Genomic DNA, 15,674 nt, shown 5'->3' with positions numbered 1-15,674 from the left:
CTCCAAGCATTAAGTGGGAGGACACGAGGGCTTGTTTCTCTGCTGGAAAGCATTGTCTCCATCCTGCCCCCGACCCCATCTGTGGAGGTGGGCGACAGGGAGGAAATGGTCTCAAGAGAGCATACTTCTCAGATCCCACTCTGGGAATTCAGATTTCTTGACTCTCCATACAGCAGGCGCTAAGGGCTTTCCCAGATGTCTCTCGATGGCAAGATGGGAAACCAGCTAAGCCCCGTCTAGAAGTGCTGATGGCAGGGCCTTTGGTTTGGAGGATCCTGCTCCATATCTGGAAGAGTAGCCAAGAGAAAATGTTGCTTGCAGGCCTTTAGATGTGCTTGCTACATTCCTACACCTAGAAGCACTTAGCACTGTAAGCAAAATGCAAAGATAGTGTTGGACCCTGAGAGGTGAAGTGACTTGCCAGGATAACATGGCTAGTGGGAGATTTTTTTGCTGCTTGGCTACATGACTTGCTTTGCCAATGAAATGTGAGCATGCAGAAGCTTTTTATAGCCAGTGAGTGGTTCATCATCTTATCTTCCTAATTCCCTGAGACCAGCAATGGTCCATATAGAGGCTGCTCCACTAGCCTGCCTCCAGAAGTAAAGATGATATGGACACATGGTCAAAATCAACCCATAATGGACATATATTGTGAGCAAGATATATCAATACTTGTGTTGCAAGCCACAAAGATCGTGGGATCATTTGTTATCATGACATAACCTAGCCTATCCTGACTGATACAAAGTCTACAATAGAACCTAACCCCACCCCCCTCAAATTTAGCAGCTTAAAGCAACACACATTTAACACAGATTTTGTGGGTCAGGAAGCTGGGCATGGCTTAACTGGGCCCTCTGCTTCAGTGTCATCAAGGTGTTGGCCACAGCTGGGGAAGGATCAACTGGGGAAGGATCTGCTTCCAAGATCACATGGTTGTTGGCAGCATTCTGGTCCTTGGGGGCTGTTGGACTGAAGGTCTCTGTACCTGGACAGCTGTTGGCCAGAATTTCCCTTGGTCCTTTGCCTTGTGGGTCTCTCTAACATGGTAGTGTACTTCATGAAAGCATGCAAGCCTAGAGGGCCACAGGATGTGCTGGTGACACAGAAGTCATAGTTTTTATAACCTAACCATGGAAGTGACATCCCATCATTTTTTCATTTTATTCTAGTCATGAAAAGTCATTACGTCCCACCCACTCTTAAGGGGAGGAGAGTACACAAGACTGTGAACACCAGGTGGCAGATCACACGGGGCCATCTTATCTACCAGTTTGTTTGCAAAGGAAATGGTTATTAAATGGAAGTTAGTAAAATCCTTATCATCTGTGAAACTGACCCACCAACCAAAAGCAGTTTTCGCTGGTTGAATCACATTCATATTTGATCCATTCCCATCATGACTCTATGAATTTAGGTCGCATTTTATTTTAGATCTCCATCCTTTTTGACCAGAGCCCACATATTCGTCTCCATCAGCTCTTCTGCTACAACTCCAAGTCCTACTGGGCTGCCTTGAGGTTGGGGATCAGATTTGCCCGCAGGCATGGACATCCCAAGTCATTCCTTCTGAGAACAGAAAAGAGTCAACAGGAATAGGTCACAAGAAACTGGCAGAACCTTAAACATTCAAGCCAGAAAGGACACACAGGAGACCACTGAGTTCTCAACCAACTTCTCTTTCCAACCCTGAACGAACGCCCCAGCCTTCTCCGTGGCCTCCCATGCCTTCAGATGCCTTCCTTACAGTTCTCTCTCTCTCCCCATATGAGATGATCCTTTTACCAACCAGCTACAGCTGTGAAACAGACAACCGTGTTGCCTCAATGACGTGCAAGAATAGACATCATTTCTCATTCATGTGTCTGCAGCTTGGCTGGAGCAGCCTGAGCCCCATATGGAAGTTCCGTGGGTCATGTAGGGAAGCTCTGCTCCCATGTCTCATTTTTCTGGGTTCAATGGACTACCGGAGGTTTATTCTGCTTATACAAATGGCAAAAGCACAAGAGGGCAAGCCCTACCGCTCAAGCACACTCCCAGCCTTTGCATGTGTCACATCTGCTAATATCTCATTGGCCAAAACCAGTCACGTGGCTTAACTCAAGGCCAAGGGGGTGAGTATGCTCTCCTAGCCAGGAGATTACAGTTGCAGTGTGGATATACACTACTATATAGCGGGGCGAAGAACTGGGACCCAGAACTCAGTTGAACACACTCTTACTTTTCCCCCACACCATGTTGAGGATTCAAACTTATTACTGACACACCAGGAGTGGGGATACAGTGGGTATAAGGCAGGTTTCTGCCTCCAGTCTTCCTGGAGAGACAGGTGTATATTTGAAGAGAGAAAACTAAGAGGTGCAAGTAGCAGGTGAATTGCACAGGTAGGTGGGGCTCCGGAGAAGGTTTGGAAACAAATGAGAGATGCAATCAATCATTCCTTTCTCTGGGTCCTAGAGAGGCATCTTGGTGTCTGGCCAGGTTCTTCCTCGTGTGGGGCATGCCCCACCAGAAGGCAAATGGGAGGTGATTTTTGGAGGAGGAGGCATTGCCCAGCCTTGAATCATGGTGTGGGAACGTAATTCCCTTTTCCAGTGATCTTGCAATAGTTCTGATTAGAAGGAGAAAGTCTCCTTCTGTGCTTAGCGTGAGTGTAACACCCATCTTACCCTTGTTGATCTCCCTTTTTAATAGATCCTAAACCTCAGGTTCGTGGACTCTCTCAAGCAACAGTATCTGGTTAGAATGTACTCACACTGTTTTCTCTGGGTAGTGTTTATATTTGTAAGTTTGTCTTCTATTTTTGGTGGTTGGAATTGGTTTCCTGTTTACCGTGATGATATAGGGCTTCCTTTTTAAAAATAAATAGAGTTAAGTAAATAGAGTTGACTTAAAGAAAAATATTAAGTGAATACTTGTTCAGGTGGCTAGTGGGTATGGTAGAAATGATGGCTTGACCCTGGTGAGCGTTTTGTAAATAGGGATGTAGTGAGAGGAGGAGAGCGGGGTTTGCCACAGTCAGTCTGACTTCGCATCCACGCTCGATCCCTTGAATAGGGCCTTTGGGCGAGTTACTTAGGTAGCCTCTCTGAACCTTAGTTCCTTCATGGACTGTCGTGTTATATTGATGACAGTATTTGTAAAGTAACTGGCACAGAGTGAGGGCTCAGCAAACGGCAGAAATCCACCTGCTGCAGCCTCTACCTGGACTGTCCATTCTGGGAGAGACTTTTGGGTTTTCTCTGTCCTCCAGGTGGCCATGGGACAGGCAGGCATCACTGTCCCTGCTGGTGGGTGGGCCCTGCATGGCCCTCCTCTGCAGCAGCCAGACCCCACTCTCCTCCCCTTTTATGTGGGGTCTCAGTTCAAATGAACACCTTCCTACCCCCTCTCCAGCCCTACACAGAATCTCTTGCTTGGGAGATGAAAGTCTTGATTAGCCATAGAATTTCAAAATTAAAAGAGATGCGGCAGGTCAGACACTAGGCCAGCTGGGGAACCTCAAGATGGGGTGTGGGGTGGCCCTTTGGAAGGGGCCTCAAATCGCCTAAGGATTTCTAATTTAGACCCAAGGAGGCTCTCGCCTTGCAGACTTCCCCAACAGGATTGAAAAAAGACGCATCAGAAAGTTTAAGCGTGGCGTCCCAGCCAGACCAGCTACTGCATAATAAGTTAGCATTTCTTAAAAGGGTTTCTAATTCTTTTGTTAGTGGCACAAGTCCATTGCCTTATATTTTGGGGTGTGTGCAAATAACATCACTGTGTTCAATTAAAAGCTTAAAATATACTGTAATATGCTGTGGTCCTGTTTTGGAATTGCTTCAGTGTTTCAATACAGTAACTCCTCCCTCCCTACTCCACAGCCCCACAGATGGGGCTCAGGCCCCTCTGGTCTTTTCCCCCATCCCATAGGAACCTCCAGGGCAGATCAGCCCTCTCAGTTCCCAGATGGGGAAACTGAGGCTGGAGAGAAAGACATTTCCTTGTCTTTTGATGTCATTGTCAGGGACAGTAGATTCCAGGACTGCGGGGTCAAAAGATGGTTTGTGTGAGTCAGACCCTGGAGGAGTCCTAAGACTGCGTCCCTGGTTGCCCTGCCACCTCCCACCAAGGCCAGGGACTCTATGTCGGCAAATAAAAATAACCATAGCTAAGATTAACTGAGCACTTACTATGTACCAGGCACCGCGCAGGTATGACACTTTCAGGCCTTACAACAACCCAAGGAAAGAGGTCCTATTGTGACTTCCATTTCCAGAAGGGGATACTGAGGCAGGCAAAATTAAGGAGATCACTAAGTTAAGAAAAGTGCCAGGGAAGGGGTTCTAAAGTAGGGAGTCGGATTCCAGAATACTCGTCCTTAACCCTTACCGGAAGGGAAGAGAAGAACGGGGGAGAAGAAGGGCAGGAGAGGAGGGGCAGCTGGAAACCCTTAAGGGCGAGCGCAGGGCGGAATGCCTTCCAGCTGCGAGGAAGCTCGGATTTCTCCCTCTTTCCCCAGAACTGCGCTACCAGCTCTGCCCTAAACTTGGCCCAAGTAGCGCAGGGAGGCGGGCTGGGGCTGGGGGCGCTCCCCAGGCTCCGGCCTTTCTCTCCAGTGTCCCCCACCCGCTTCCCGCGGTCCCTCCCACTCTGCTCTCCGGGCTCCTGACATCACGACCCGGGAGGCGGGGTCGGGGAAGGAGGGGGGACGTGGGGAGGCGGCTCGGCGCCACGGAGAGGGAGGAGGGAGGGCGCGCAGTCCCAGCCCAGAGCTTCAAAACAGTCCGGCGGCCTCGCCTCGCGCCCCAGCCCGACTGTCTGTCCAGCCGCCAGCGTCCGGTGAGTCGGGGTCTCGCTCGGGAGCGGCGCGCAGGTAGCGGGGGGCTCCGGGCTGCGAGCGACGGGGCGACGGGGCAGCGGGGTCGCCAGCCACTGCACTTACCGGACCCAGAGAGGTCCCTGCAATTGGTGGCGGACAGGGAGGGGCCGAGGCCCCTCCCTGCCGAAAATCCACTGTTCCTCTGCCAGATTGCGAGGGCGCGGACTTCCCGCCTGCGCCGAGCTCGCTCGGGACCCCGAATTCCACCTCCCCACCCCCGGACTGCTTCCTTCGCCTTTTGCGTCGAGGCGGGCGGGAAAAGTTTGGGGAGGAGTCAGGGCGACTCCCCTCGCCCCCGCCAACTCCACTCCCAGGGTTCTCGGAGTCCCGGGTAGCCCCCCTCTCGTCGTGTGAAGTCCCGCGGCGCCTTGGCGCACGGTTCCCCGCCTCACGGAGCGCGCCGGACCCGCTGCGCCCTGGCTGGGTCATTGGGTCCCCTCTCGGCCCCGGCGGCGGCTCCGTTGCGCCCCCCAGCGGCAGGGAGCAACTGCCTTAGGTTGGACGAGCGGAGGAGCTGGAGGCACTCCTTGGATGACGCCTGTCCCCTCTCCACTCCGGTTGGGCTTGGGGGGCTACGAGGGCCCCACCCATGGGTCCGGAGAAGGGGGAGCCTAGAGCTCGTATACAGGAGGACTACACACTCTCCCCAAATCCAGGGTCCTAAATATACCCCAGGGAGGCCCTAATTTGGGACTGACATGGGAACCTCATAAATGGGGGTTAGTTGGGGGCACCTGTGCCTGAGGGAGACTACAGAGAGCAAAGCCCTCCCTCCGGACTACAGGACCCACCTCTTACTTTGGAACAAGAATGACAGCCCAGTTTCAGGTTTGGGAAAAGGGGCAGTGCCCCCTCCCGAGCTGCAAAGATGTGTATGTGGGGTGAGGTGGGGTGATCTTTTAACTTAGTTGTGTCTAAAATGCAGAGGCCAGTCTAAAAAGTGACAGGCAGAGTGAGGAGTAAGGTAATGGGCTTGGAGAGGGTCTTAAGCAGCTGGTAGCCCCGATATTGTATGATTTCACTGACAGGAAGCACTTAGAATAGGCAAATTCAGAGCGTCAGAAAGTGGAGCAGAGGTACCTGGGGCTGGCAGAGAGGGATGGGGAGTTATTGCTAGTGGGTACAGAGCTGGGGGGATGGAAACATTTGGGGTATAGGGAGTGGTGATGGTTCCACGACACTGTAAGTGTATTTAATGCCACTGGATTCTACACTTAAAAGTGGTTAAAGTGCTCAATATTCTGTGATGTATATTTTACCACAATTAAACAGAGAGTGTGCAGCCACCTGTGCTTCAGTTTGATTCAGTTAGAAATTCCAGAATCCGCTCACGGTTGCTGGCCACCTCTCCCCAGAATTTGGCCTCAGTAAGGAAGTGGACGGCGGGTGAGGAAGGGACACGAGCCAGGTTTCCCCAGGAGGCTGGAAGGGACAAGGAAGGGGACAGAAGCTGATGGAGCCTCTGATGGAGCTGCTACAGCTGATGGAGCTGCCACAGGGGTCTGTGGCCACTAACTGTAAATACAGGGCACAACCATCCAGCCCTCCCCGCCGCTCCCCTGCACACACAAGTAGTGTCTAAGGCCCTTTGTTTCTGGAATGGAAGTGAGTGTTTCACCTAGATTTCCTTTCTCTGCCGCGCGCGTGATATCTTCAGGGCAGGAACTGAAACCACGAGTGTGTGCACACGGACTCTCCATTTTCCAGCAACAGGTGATTCACAGGGAAGCTCAACTGGCCTTTCTCTTCCCGGGCCCATGATGACGCTCCATCAGCCTCTGATGGAGTGCGCTGCCCCGTGCCCTCCAGCGTTCCTGGAAGCCTCCCCCTGCGCCGGCCCATCCCCACTCCTGGGCTGCAGGTGGGGAAAGCCAGGTCAGAGACCTTAAGTCAGTTTCTCAAGGTCCCTGAGCGAGTGACGTGCCAAGAGCCAGGCTTTGAACCTCCATCCGCTTCCCCACAAGCCCTCCCCATTTTTCCACCCGGAGATGCCCTGGTGGGTTTTGAAGAGTCAGGGGGAGACCCTCCTGGGGAAATCAGGGCCCAGACACCCACGGGGCCCTTGGCAGATACCAAGGCCACAGCAGAGGGAGGGGCGTGGGGGTGGCAGGAGGGTGCGGAACCTGTTTTCCCACTGACGGTTTTTGGATCAGCTGCCTCCAGCCCCGCCGGGAATTGGGGAGGGGAGGCCGGGCGTGGGCCGCATAGCCTGTAGCCGCCTCTGTCCCTCCAGTGGGGAAACTGAGATTCGCCCAAAATCTGGGGACAGGTGTTCGTGTTGGAAGCCGCAGAGGTGTCCCACGGTGGGGGGGGCGGTGAGGGCAGGGCCAGCCGGGTGGGGCTGACACTGCACTGCCCCACCCAGAGGGGAGGGCCCGAGCCCTCTTCTGGCTTCCCGGCCCCAGTTTAGGGCACAGCTCTTGAGGGGCTGAGGGGTCTGCGGCCACTAACTGTAAATACAGGGCACAACCATCCAGCCCTCCCCGCCACTCCCCTGCACACACAAGTAGTGTCTGAGGCCCTTTGTTTCTGGAATGGAGGTGAGTGTTTCACCTAGATTTCCTTTCTCTGCCGTGCGCATGATATCTGCAGGGCAGGAGCTGAAACCACGCGTGTGTGCGCACGGACTCGCCATTTTCCAGCAACAGGTGATTCACAGGAGGCTCAACAGGCCAATTTCTCACCCCAGGCGCGTGCTGACTCTCCTGCCCTCTGCGGCCTTCCTGGTTGAAGGGGGCACAGCTGAGGCCGCCTCTGTGTCATAGTAAACTCTGCCAGACATGACCAGGAAGGGAAGTCTGTCGAGACAAAAATACATGAATGCCTTTCCAGGCCAGATGGGGTGGCGGTAGATTGCTGGCTGCTTGGCGGGATTCGTCTGGAGGGCAGGAGTGCAGCCACTGTCCTGGGGAGGTGCACATAGTTGTGTGTGTGTGTGTGTGTGTTGCAACATGCGGCCGCTGCCCAGCTCTGTGGACAAGTGAGGCCTCTGACATGGGCTTCGGGGCCTAAGGCGGGATGGGGGTGGGCTCCCCAGCTACGGGGTGGTGGCAGCCATCCCCCAAAGGTGGGGTGCGGTCCCAGGCATTGGGACTGCGGAGCAGAGTCCTTCCAGAAGAGGCAGTTAAAGGTCGGCGACAGGACTCCAGTGCAGGAGGATGGGCTCGGGGACGTCTTACTGGGCAATTGGCAGCAGCAGCTGGAACGGGAGCGAGGGCAGCCGGCACCTTAGACAGAACTGGAGCCTGACGCTTGGATGTTGGCTTCATCTTGTCCAGGGAAGGATGGGGGTAGGAACAGGGGTGGTGGGAAGAGGAGGCTCCCTTTCTCACCCCAGGAGCGATGGAGTCTGCTCCCTGCAGGAGTGACCCAAAAGTGCAGTTTTGGCAGGACTGACCCATGGGGCGAATTGTCAGATGTATCTGGCTCTTGTTAGGGACAGGCCGAGGGGGGAGTCTAAAAATATCCGAGACAGAGCTGCTACCCAGGGAGAGTGCCGGCCTGGTAACCCAACACCCATGGCAGCACTAGCTCTGCTCTGCTCCAGCCACTGGGGCTCTTCCAGGCAGCCAAGCCTTGGGCAGAGGGTGGGAGGGGTGAGAGCACTCTGCATTCAGGGCAGCCATGGACTAAGATTTTCAGGGACAAAAGGGCCTTAGAAAGTCCCAGTTTGCCAGCTAAGGATGCTCAGAGAGGTGGAGTGACTCACCCGAGGTCACTCAGCAAGTTGGCGGCAGTACCTGGACGAGATCTGGGTCTGGGGACTCACTGCTGAGGAGCTTGATGGCTGGGAGTGGTCAGTGGGTTTCCAGGCCAGGTCCCCAGGGTCAGGGACCCTTATGGCATGTGTCTTCCGTCTGGTATGCTGATCGGGGAAAGGTGGGCCGGGAGCCATGCTCAGGCAGTGGGTCACTTCCCACTGGCATTGGGTCGCTCCCGGCCACAGCTGTCGGGCTCTGACGATGTCGTCCATCCTGGGGGCGGGGGTGAGTAGGAAGACGGAGGCTGGAGGAGGACCGTCTTCCCATCCGAAGACACGTGGTTTGTTCACGTGGTATCTCAAGGGTTTAACAAGGAGTTGTTGACCTGAATAGTTGAATTTCCAGGGCTCTCACTTTCCTGGGGAGGCTGGGTTTCTGTTGATCCAAAAGGGAACAGAGGGTGAAGAGATTGCCCAGCTTCCTGCCCTCCTCAGACAGGTTGGATGACATCAGCTTCTAGAAGCTTCCTAGCACTCCTGGGTCTAGAGCTGAGGGAGCGGTCGCCGGTGTGATATTTGGCGTCAAGATTGTTCTGAGAAATGTGGATATGAAACATCTATCACCCTGCAGGATGCAGAGATGGACAAGTTAAGTTTACCTCAGTGAAAATTGCTTGTAGCCTAAGAGCAAGTAAGTTTGCCTGATAGAGAAGTCGCTTTGAAGGTTTCTCTTTCTGGCGCTTCTGATCACAAACTTCTCTGGAGGGCTCGCTTTCCTTAAAATGAAATTAGTTTAAAAATTTTGCAGAGAATAAATATGACCCAAAGTCTCATTCATCTTATTCTAATGAACGTTTCCCAAAGCGTGTTATCACTGGTGGTAACCAAGATCGTTTTAAAAAGTTCACAGCTGAACATGAAACGAAAAAGAATAATGATGTCTTTTTCTCAGTTGGTAGTTGGGAAAAAAAACACAAACAGCACACAGACCCATAGTTTCACTACTGTGTAGGGTGAAACTTAAGTTGATATTTTAAACTTTAAAGCATTTTTTTTAAATAATGGGAGGGTATAATTAATAAGCACAGGTGATCCTTGGATTTGGCACAAACCTTAGTGCAGGAGTAACTGACTGCCTTTTGGGAGTTCGCATAACTGGGGCTGAGATGTTCATCCTTTTGACAACATGACTAAACGTGAAATGTCTGTAAGCTCCCCACCCAAGCTCGTCTTCTGCAAAGAGGCCCCGAGGTTCAGCTTCAGACCAAACCCGCCACTCAGTTTCCAAGGGAGTCCTCCCCATCTTTGATGAGGGTCATCGTGCTGCCTGGATGACCTTGGACGGTTGTTCCAGGATTCGGAGGAGTCAGTGTATTGATGTATTATACATGGAAGTGGCTTGAGATATTTGTGGTTTGCTTGAACCAAAGGAAAGCCGAGGGAGGGGCTGGCTTGCCCACTCTCATCTTGAGGGCTGCTATTAAGTGACTGGGCAGTGAGCTGTGTAGGCAAAGGGGGATTTCCCTCTATTCAAAGCAGGTTACAGTCCAGCGAAGAGGATGGTGGGTCCAAGGATGTAGGCGCCAGGACCGGGGTCACGAGATGGGGTTTCAGGGAAGCCCATGTCGTGGTGTTCAAGAGTTTCCTTAAGGCTGTAGGACTGGAGATGGACTCGGAAGAGTCCCTAGAATTTCCCTGGGCAGTGATGTTTCCGGGTTTGCAGAAGGGAGGGAAAGAAAAGGCCGAGGCTGCAGGCGGGAGCCCTGCCTGAGAAGCCTTGAGCGTCCAGTTAGCCTGCAGTGCAAGGTGCGGGAAGGGAGGGCAGGGCTGGGAGGCAGAGCTGGGAGGGCGAAGGCGAAGGGGGCTTCCCTCCACATCCCAATGAACCTGGCTAGGGAGGCAGGCATGATGATGTTCACACAGCAATGTTGGGATGAAAAAGAGAGAGAAAAAGGAAAAAAGTGGAAATAACCTAGAAGCAACTAATCCATCAGTCATGTTACAGAAGTTAGAAAGAACAAGGTGCAGGGTGGGTGGGAGGGGCAAAATAGGTGAAGGGGATTAAGAGGTACAAACCTCCAGCGATTAAGCCATGGGATGTAATATATTGAACCACTAGACTTGGGGAGATGATTTCAAAATGTGTGCAAATGTCAAATCACTAGGTAGCACACCTGAAACTAACATATTGTATGTCAACTATATTTTCAATAAAAATTTTTTTAAAAATTTGGATCGCAGAGAAAAGACCTCGAGGTTCATCTCTGTGTACCAATATAGAAAAACCTATAAGACACTATTGAACTAAAAAAGAAAGAGCAAGTAGCAAAACAATATATGAAGAAATAGGCTATTTATAAATGTCGCCGCATTCCTGTGGCCTCGTACCTATTACGTGTATGCAAGAAAAGTGGCTGGAAGGATACATCAGAATCGATCAGTGTGGCTGCCGTGGGGAGAGGGGAGAGGAAGGAATGGGCCACGGGACTCCAGTCTTGTTTGTAACAGACAGAATATATTCACGGATTACGTGTGTACGTGAAGTTCAATAATAATGAAGTAGTCTTCCCTGAATTCAGTAAGCAGTGCGAGTTTTGTAGGTTTTGGGGCGGGGAGCTTGAGGAGTGGGAGGGCATGGGAGACAGACTAGGTAGCAGCAGTGCAGTGATTCAGGGGCAAGGTAACCGGGACGTGTACCATCCAGCCCCCGTGGAACATGCCTCTTGAAACATCCCTTTGTGGACCCCTCACGGGCGTGATGGGTTTCCTGTCTGGGTGCTGTTAACAGACAAGGGGTGGTTTGGGGAGGGGGCAACGTGGTACATTTAAGGTGTGTTAATAGGGCCATTATGAGATCTCTGGAAAGGTATCGAGGAGACCATTGAGAATGGGAGTCTGGGCCTTTGAAGAAAATTCAGAGAAACACATAAAGACCTGGGTCAGGAACTGTGCTTTAATTTTTTTGGTTTTTTTTGCGGTACGCGGGCCTCTCACTGTTGTGGCCTCTCCCGCTGCGGAGCACAGGCTCCGGACGCGCAGGCTCAGCGGCCATGGCTCACGGGGCCCAGCCGCTCCGCGGCATGTGGGATTTTCCCGGACCGGGGCACGAACCCGTGTTGCCTGCATCGGCAGGCAGACTCCCAACCACTGCGCCACCAGGGAAGCCCAGGAACTGTGCTTTAGGTTGGTGTTTGAGAATAGGAGAAAATGACTTACATTTTGCCAGTCTTAATAGCAATAATTTACCATTGCTCTTAGTATAGCATTTATAGGTGCAGAGCAGCTTGGGCCATGTGCATTACATCCTCCATCTCATTTAAAATGAACAACAACCATATGAGGTAATGACTACCCCTGCCCTATAGATGAAGAAATGGGGTCTTAAAAATTGGGGGTTAGGATTGAACCCAAGTCTCATGGACCCCACAGACCCTGCTCTATTGGATGGATATATCCCATCAACATCCCTCTTTTTCAATACAGATATATGCGTCCTCTTGAAACAATCCTGCCCCTTTGGGCCAAGAAAGTACCTTCGCTGCAGATGTGCCAGTGGGTGTCTTGGAGGCCGGTGTTCTTCCTCCAAAGTCAGCTTTCTCAGTCCTAAGGGTGCTGGACCACATGAGGGTCTTTTGCCCTTAACAGCCTGGTCACAGAGAACAGAACTCATGCCCACCCCTCCCCTGGGCAAAACCATCTTGATTCCTGTATTTCACATGTGTGTGGAGTGGAGAAGGGTGTTCTGGGAACTCTGCTTTGGACAGGAACCCTCTGTCTAATCGGTAATCACTTCCATTACTTCTGATGGTCTTTGTTTGAGGGACCGGATCTGTTGAGTTCCCTGGGCTAACACCAGCATCCAGCCCAGAGCTAAGGGTGCCGTAGGTGCTCAATAAATCTGTTGCATGAATAGCTGAGAGAGGGTGTCCTCCCGGCTTCCTGCTTTTTAGCCCACCCCAGGGAGGGGTGGCAGAAGGGGGGCCCTCACACCTTGGGTGAGGAGCCAGCTGTAGGTTGCGGGGGAGGGGTGGGGGAGGGGCTTGGGCAGCGGCTCCCTCCCCCTCCTGTAGTTGGTCCTGCCTGGAGGGCATCAGGCCCAAGTGGCACGGTCAGCGTCCCTTTATGTGAGCGTGACACGGGGTCACATTCTTCTAGGCCGGAGCCCAGAAGAGACTTAATCATCCTCCCGCCCAGAGTGTGGTCTGCACGCCCACAGGCATTTGGAGATGATTTCTGTAGCATACAGGCAAGGTTACAAACTGTAATACGCTCGTATTTTTTTTAAAGTGTATTAGTAAAATGTCAGTCTCTTGGCAAGTGACACTGATTTTCCATTTATGGTATAATACACATTGAAAAATTAATCAAGTGAGTCTCGTGGTTGGTTTGGGTTTTTTTGGCTGTGTTGGGTCTCCGTTGCTGCGTGTGAGCTTTCTCTAGTTGCAGCGAGCGGGGGCTACTCTTCGTTGCGGTGCGCGGGCTTCTCATTGCGGTGGCTTCTCTTGTTGTGGAGCACGGGCTCTAGGCATTCGGGCTTCAGTAGTTGCAGCACGCAGGCTCTAGGGCGCACGGGCTTCAGTAGTTGTGGCACATGGGCTCAGCTGCTCCACGCATGGGATCTTCCCAGACCAGGGATCGAACCCATGTCCCCCGCATTGGCAGGCAGATTCTTAACCACTGCGCCACCAGAAAAGTCCGAGACTCGTGTTTTAAAGACAGTGTGGGTCATGAGTAGTACAGGTGGGACACAGGGCAGAATGATGGTGGTAGTGTTGACACCATTGGTGACCCATCCAGGTCCCCTTTACTGGATGATGTGCCCACCCCCAGCTGCGGTGAGTATTGGCTGCTAAGGACTCGCAGCTTCCCCTTCTCCCCAGGAATTTCGAGAAGTCTGGAGATGCCTGGGAAGTTATGCTCCCCATTCCCTGGGCTCACGGCCCCAGGTGTGCCCCGGAGCCTGGCCTGAGCCCCCCCCCAACCTCACCTGTGTTGTCCCAGGTGCTTTTTCTGCAGTTTGCAGGCAGGGGATGAGGGACCTCAGAATATTCACGCTCCTGCCCTCAGAGATGAGCCGGAGGCCGTGAGAATCCCGAGGGACAGGAGGGTGCCGAGCCTTCATCACCAGTGAGGGCCCCTCACTGGACACTCTCCCGGTCATCACCTCCTCGCTGCTCTGGGCCTTCCGGGTGAGGCCTGAGTCGGGAGGAGAGCACCTGACAGGTCACCATCCCTCGAGCCACCGTGTGCCAGGCACTGTCACAGCAGGGACAAAACAGATGTAAGCCCCTGCCTGCAGTCAAGAGGGACGAGACAGAACAAAAGAAGGGACTAGAGATCAAGAAGGAAAGAGCAGGTGATGTGCAGTGGTTTAAGGAAAATAAAACAGGGTCACTTATCTTGGATGGTCTGGGAAGGCTTCTCTGAGGAGGGGGCTTTGGAGTTGAGGCTGGATGAAGGGAAGGAGCCATTCACCCCCAGATCTAAGAACTTTCTAGACAGGGAACAGCTCGTGCAAACATCCTGGTGCCCTGGGTGCGGGGGGGAAAGCAAGCTCAGTCTTCTTCCCCCCGACCTTGGGGAAGGAAGGGCACAGCTTGGGGTCCTGACTCATCCCGCTGGCTCTTTGGGGCGCTCTGTGAGGGTCAGGACTGAGTGAGTGGTCCATGTGCTCATGTCCTCGAGTGGCACCTACTGTATGCTCGGGACGGCTGGGAAATGGGGTCACATGCTCCCCAACTCTTGGCGTGTCCTGGAAAGTGAGGGGCTGGATCAGTCTCAGCTAGGGGGTGGGTGGTCAGTTGTAGGTGTGGGATGGTCACCTTTGGGCGCCATGGTGGGTGGGGTGGGACTTCTCGCTCAGACCAACTCGAGGCCTGGGGTCCTGACCCATGGTTTCTACCCTCCGTCCCACCTCAGGGGCCACAGAGGGCTCTTAGGTGTCCTTGTGTCAGACCCAGGGGGTTGGGGGTGTTGAAATACCAGCCTCCAGTGAACTCAGAGCTCTCTCATTGTACTTCTTAAAATCTCTTTCTTAATGAGTTTTTAAAAGTACAGTTCAGTGTATATTAGTATATCCACAGATATGTGCAACCATCCCCACGGTCAATTTTGGAACATTTCACCACGGCCAGAAGAACCCCCCCGTACCCTTTAGAGATCACCCTCCTATTTTCCCATCCCCCTGAGCCCTAATTAACCACAGATCTGCCTTCTGTCCCTCTTGATTTGCTATTCTGGACATTTTGTGTAAATGGAATCGTACTCTGTGTGATCTTTTGGGTCTGGTTTCTTCGACTTCGCATAATGTCTTCAAGGTTCATCCGTGTTGTGGAGTCTATCAGTACTTCATTTCTTTTTATGGCCTAATAATACTCTGTTGTGTGGATATAACCCGTTTGGTTTATCCATTCATGAGTTGATGGACATTTGGGTGGTTTCCACCCTTTGGCTATTGTGAATAACGCTGCTGTAAACATTCATGTACGTTTCTGTTGCTCATGTGTTTTCGTTTCCTTTTTAAAAATTTTTTATTGAAATATAGTTGATTTACAATGTTGTGTTAGTTTCAGGTGTATAGCAAAGTGATTCAGTTATTGTGTATATATATATATATGTACATATATATATTATTTTTTAGATTCTTTTCCATTGTAGGTTATTACAAGATCGTGAGTATAGTTCTCTGTGCTTGTGTTTTCATTTCTCTTGGGTATTTACCCAGGAGTGGAATTGCTGACTCCTACGATAACTCTACGTTTAATCGTTTGAGGACCGGCCAGACTGTTTCACAAAGTGGATGCGCCGTTTTACACTCCCAGCAGCAGTGGATGAGGCCTCCAGTTTCTCTGCTTCCCCAGGTTTTAATTCACTGTCCAGTCCTGTCCTAGTTTCTGGCTCCTAAGAAACTTCCACTGGCGAAATTCCTGTAGATCTAGAGCAGGTTGCTGGGGGCCAGGGCCCCTGGGGCTAAGCGAGGCTCCTAGGTCTGGGAGAGGTTGGGCCCACCTGAGTAGGCTGGGGGATGGTGGGAAGGACTGAAGGGCACATGGGGACCACCTGAGAGAGAATTGGAATCCGCGGAAGGCAGAGCCTCCGTAAGGCTGTTTT

At 52.3% G+C, this 15,674-nt stretch overlaps 1 protein-coding gene across 3 annotated transcripts in view; it reads left to right on the top strand.

Moving 5' to 3' along the window:
* Nucleotides 1-4,704: 4,704 nt before the first annotated feature.
* EMP2 (epithelial membrane protein 2) overlaps nt 4,705-15,674 on the top strand; it is a 39,739-nt gene continuing 28,769 nt past the window's right edge. For all 3 annotated transcript variants that reach the window (XM_060125252.1, XM_060125254.1, XM_060125253.1), the window contains exon 1: nt 4,705-4,824. The gene's annotated coding sequence lies outside the window, so the exon portion shown is untranslated. The remainder of the gene's footprint in view (nt 4,825-15,674) is intronic.

Source organism: Lagenorhynchus albirostris, chromosome 15 (genome assembly GCF_949774975.1).
Source record: "Lagenorhynchus albirostris chromosome 15, mLagAlb1.1, whole genome shotgun sequence".
NCBI classification, from domain to species: Eukaryota; Metazoa; Chordata; class Mammalia; order Artiodactyla; family Delphinidae; genus Lagenorhynchus; species Lagenorhynchus albirostris.
This window is presented reverse-complemented; position numbering and strand designations above follow the sequence as displayed.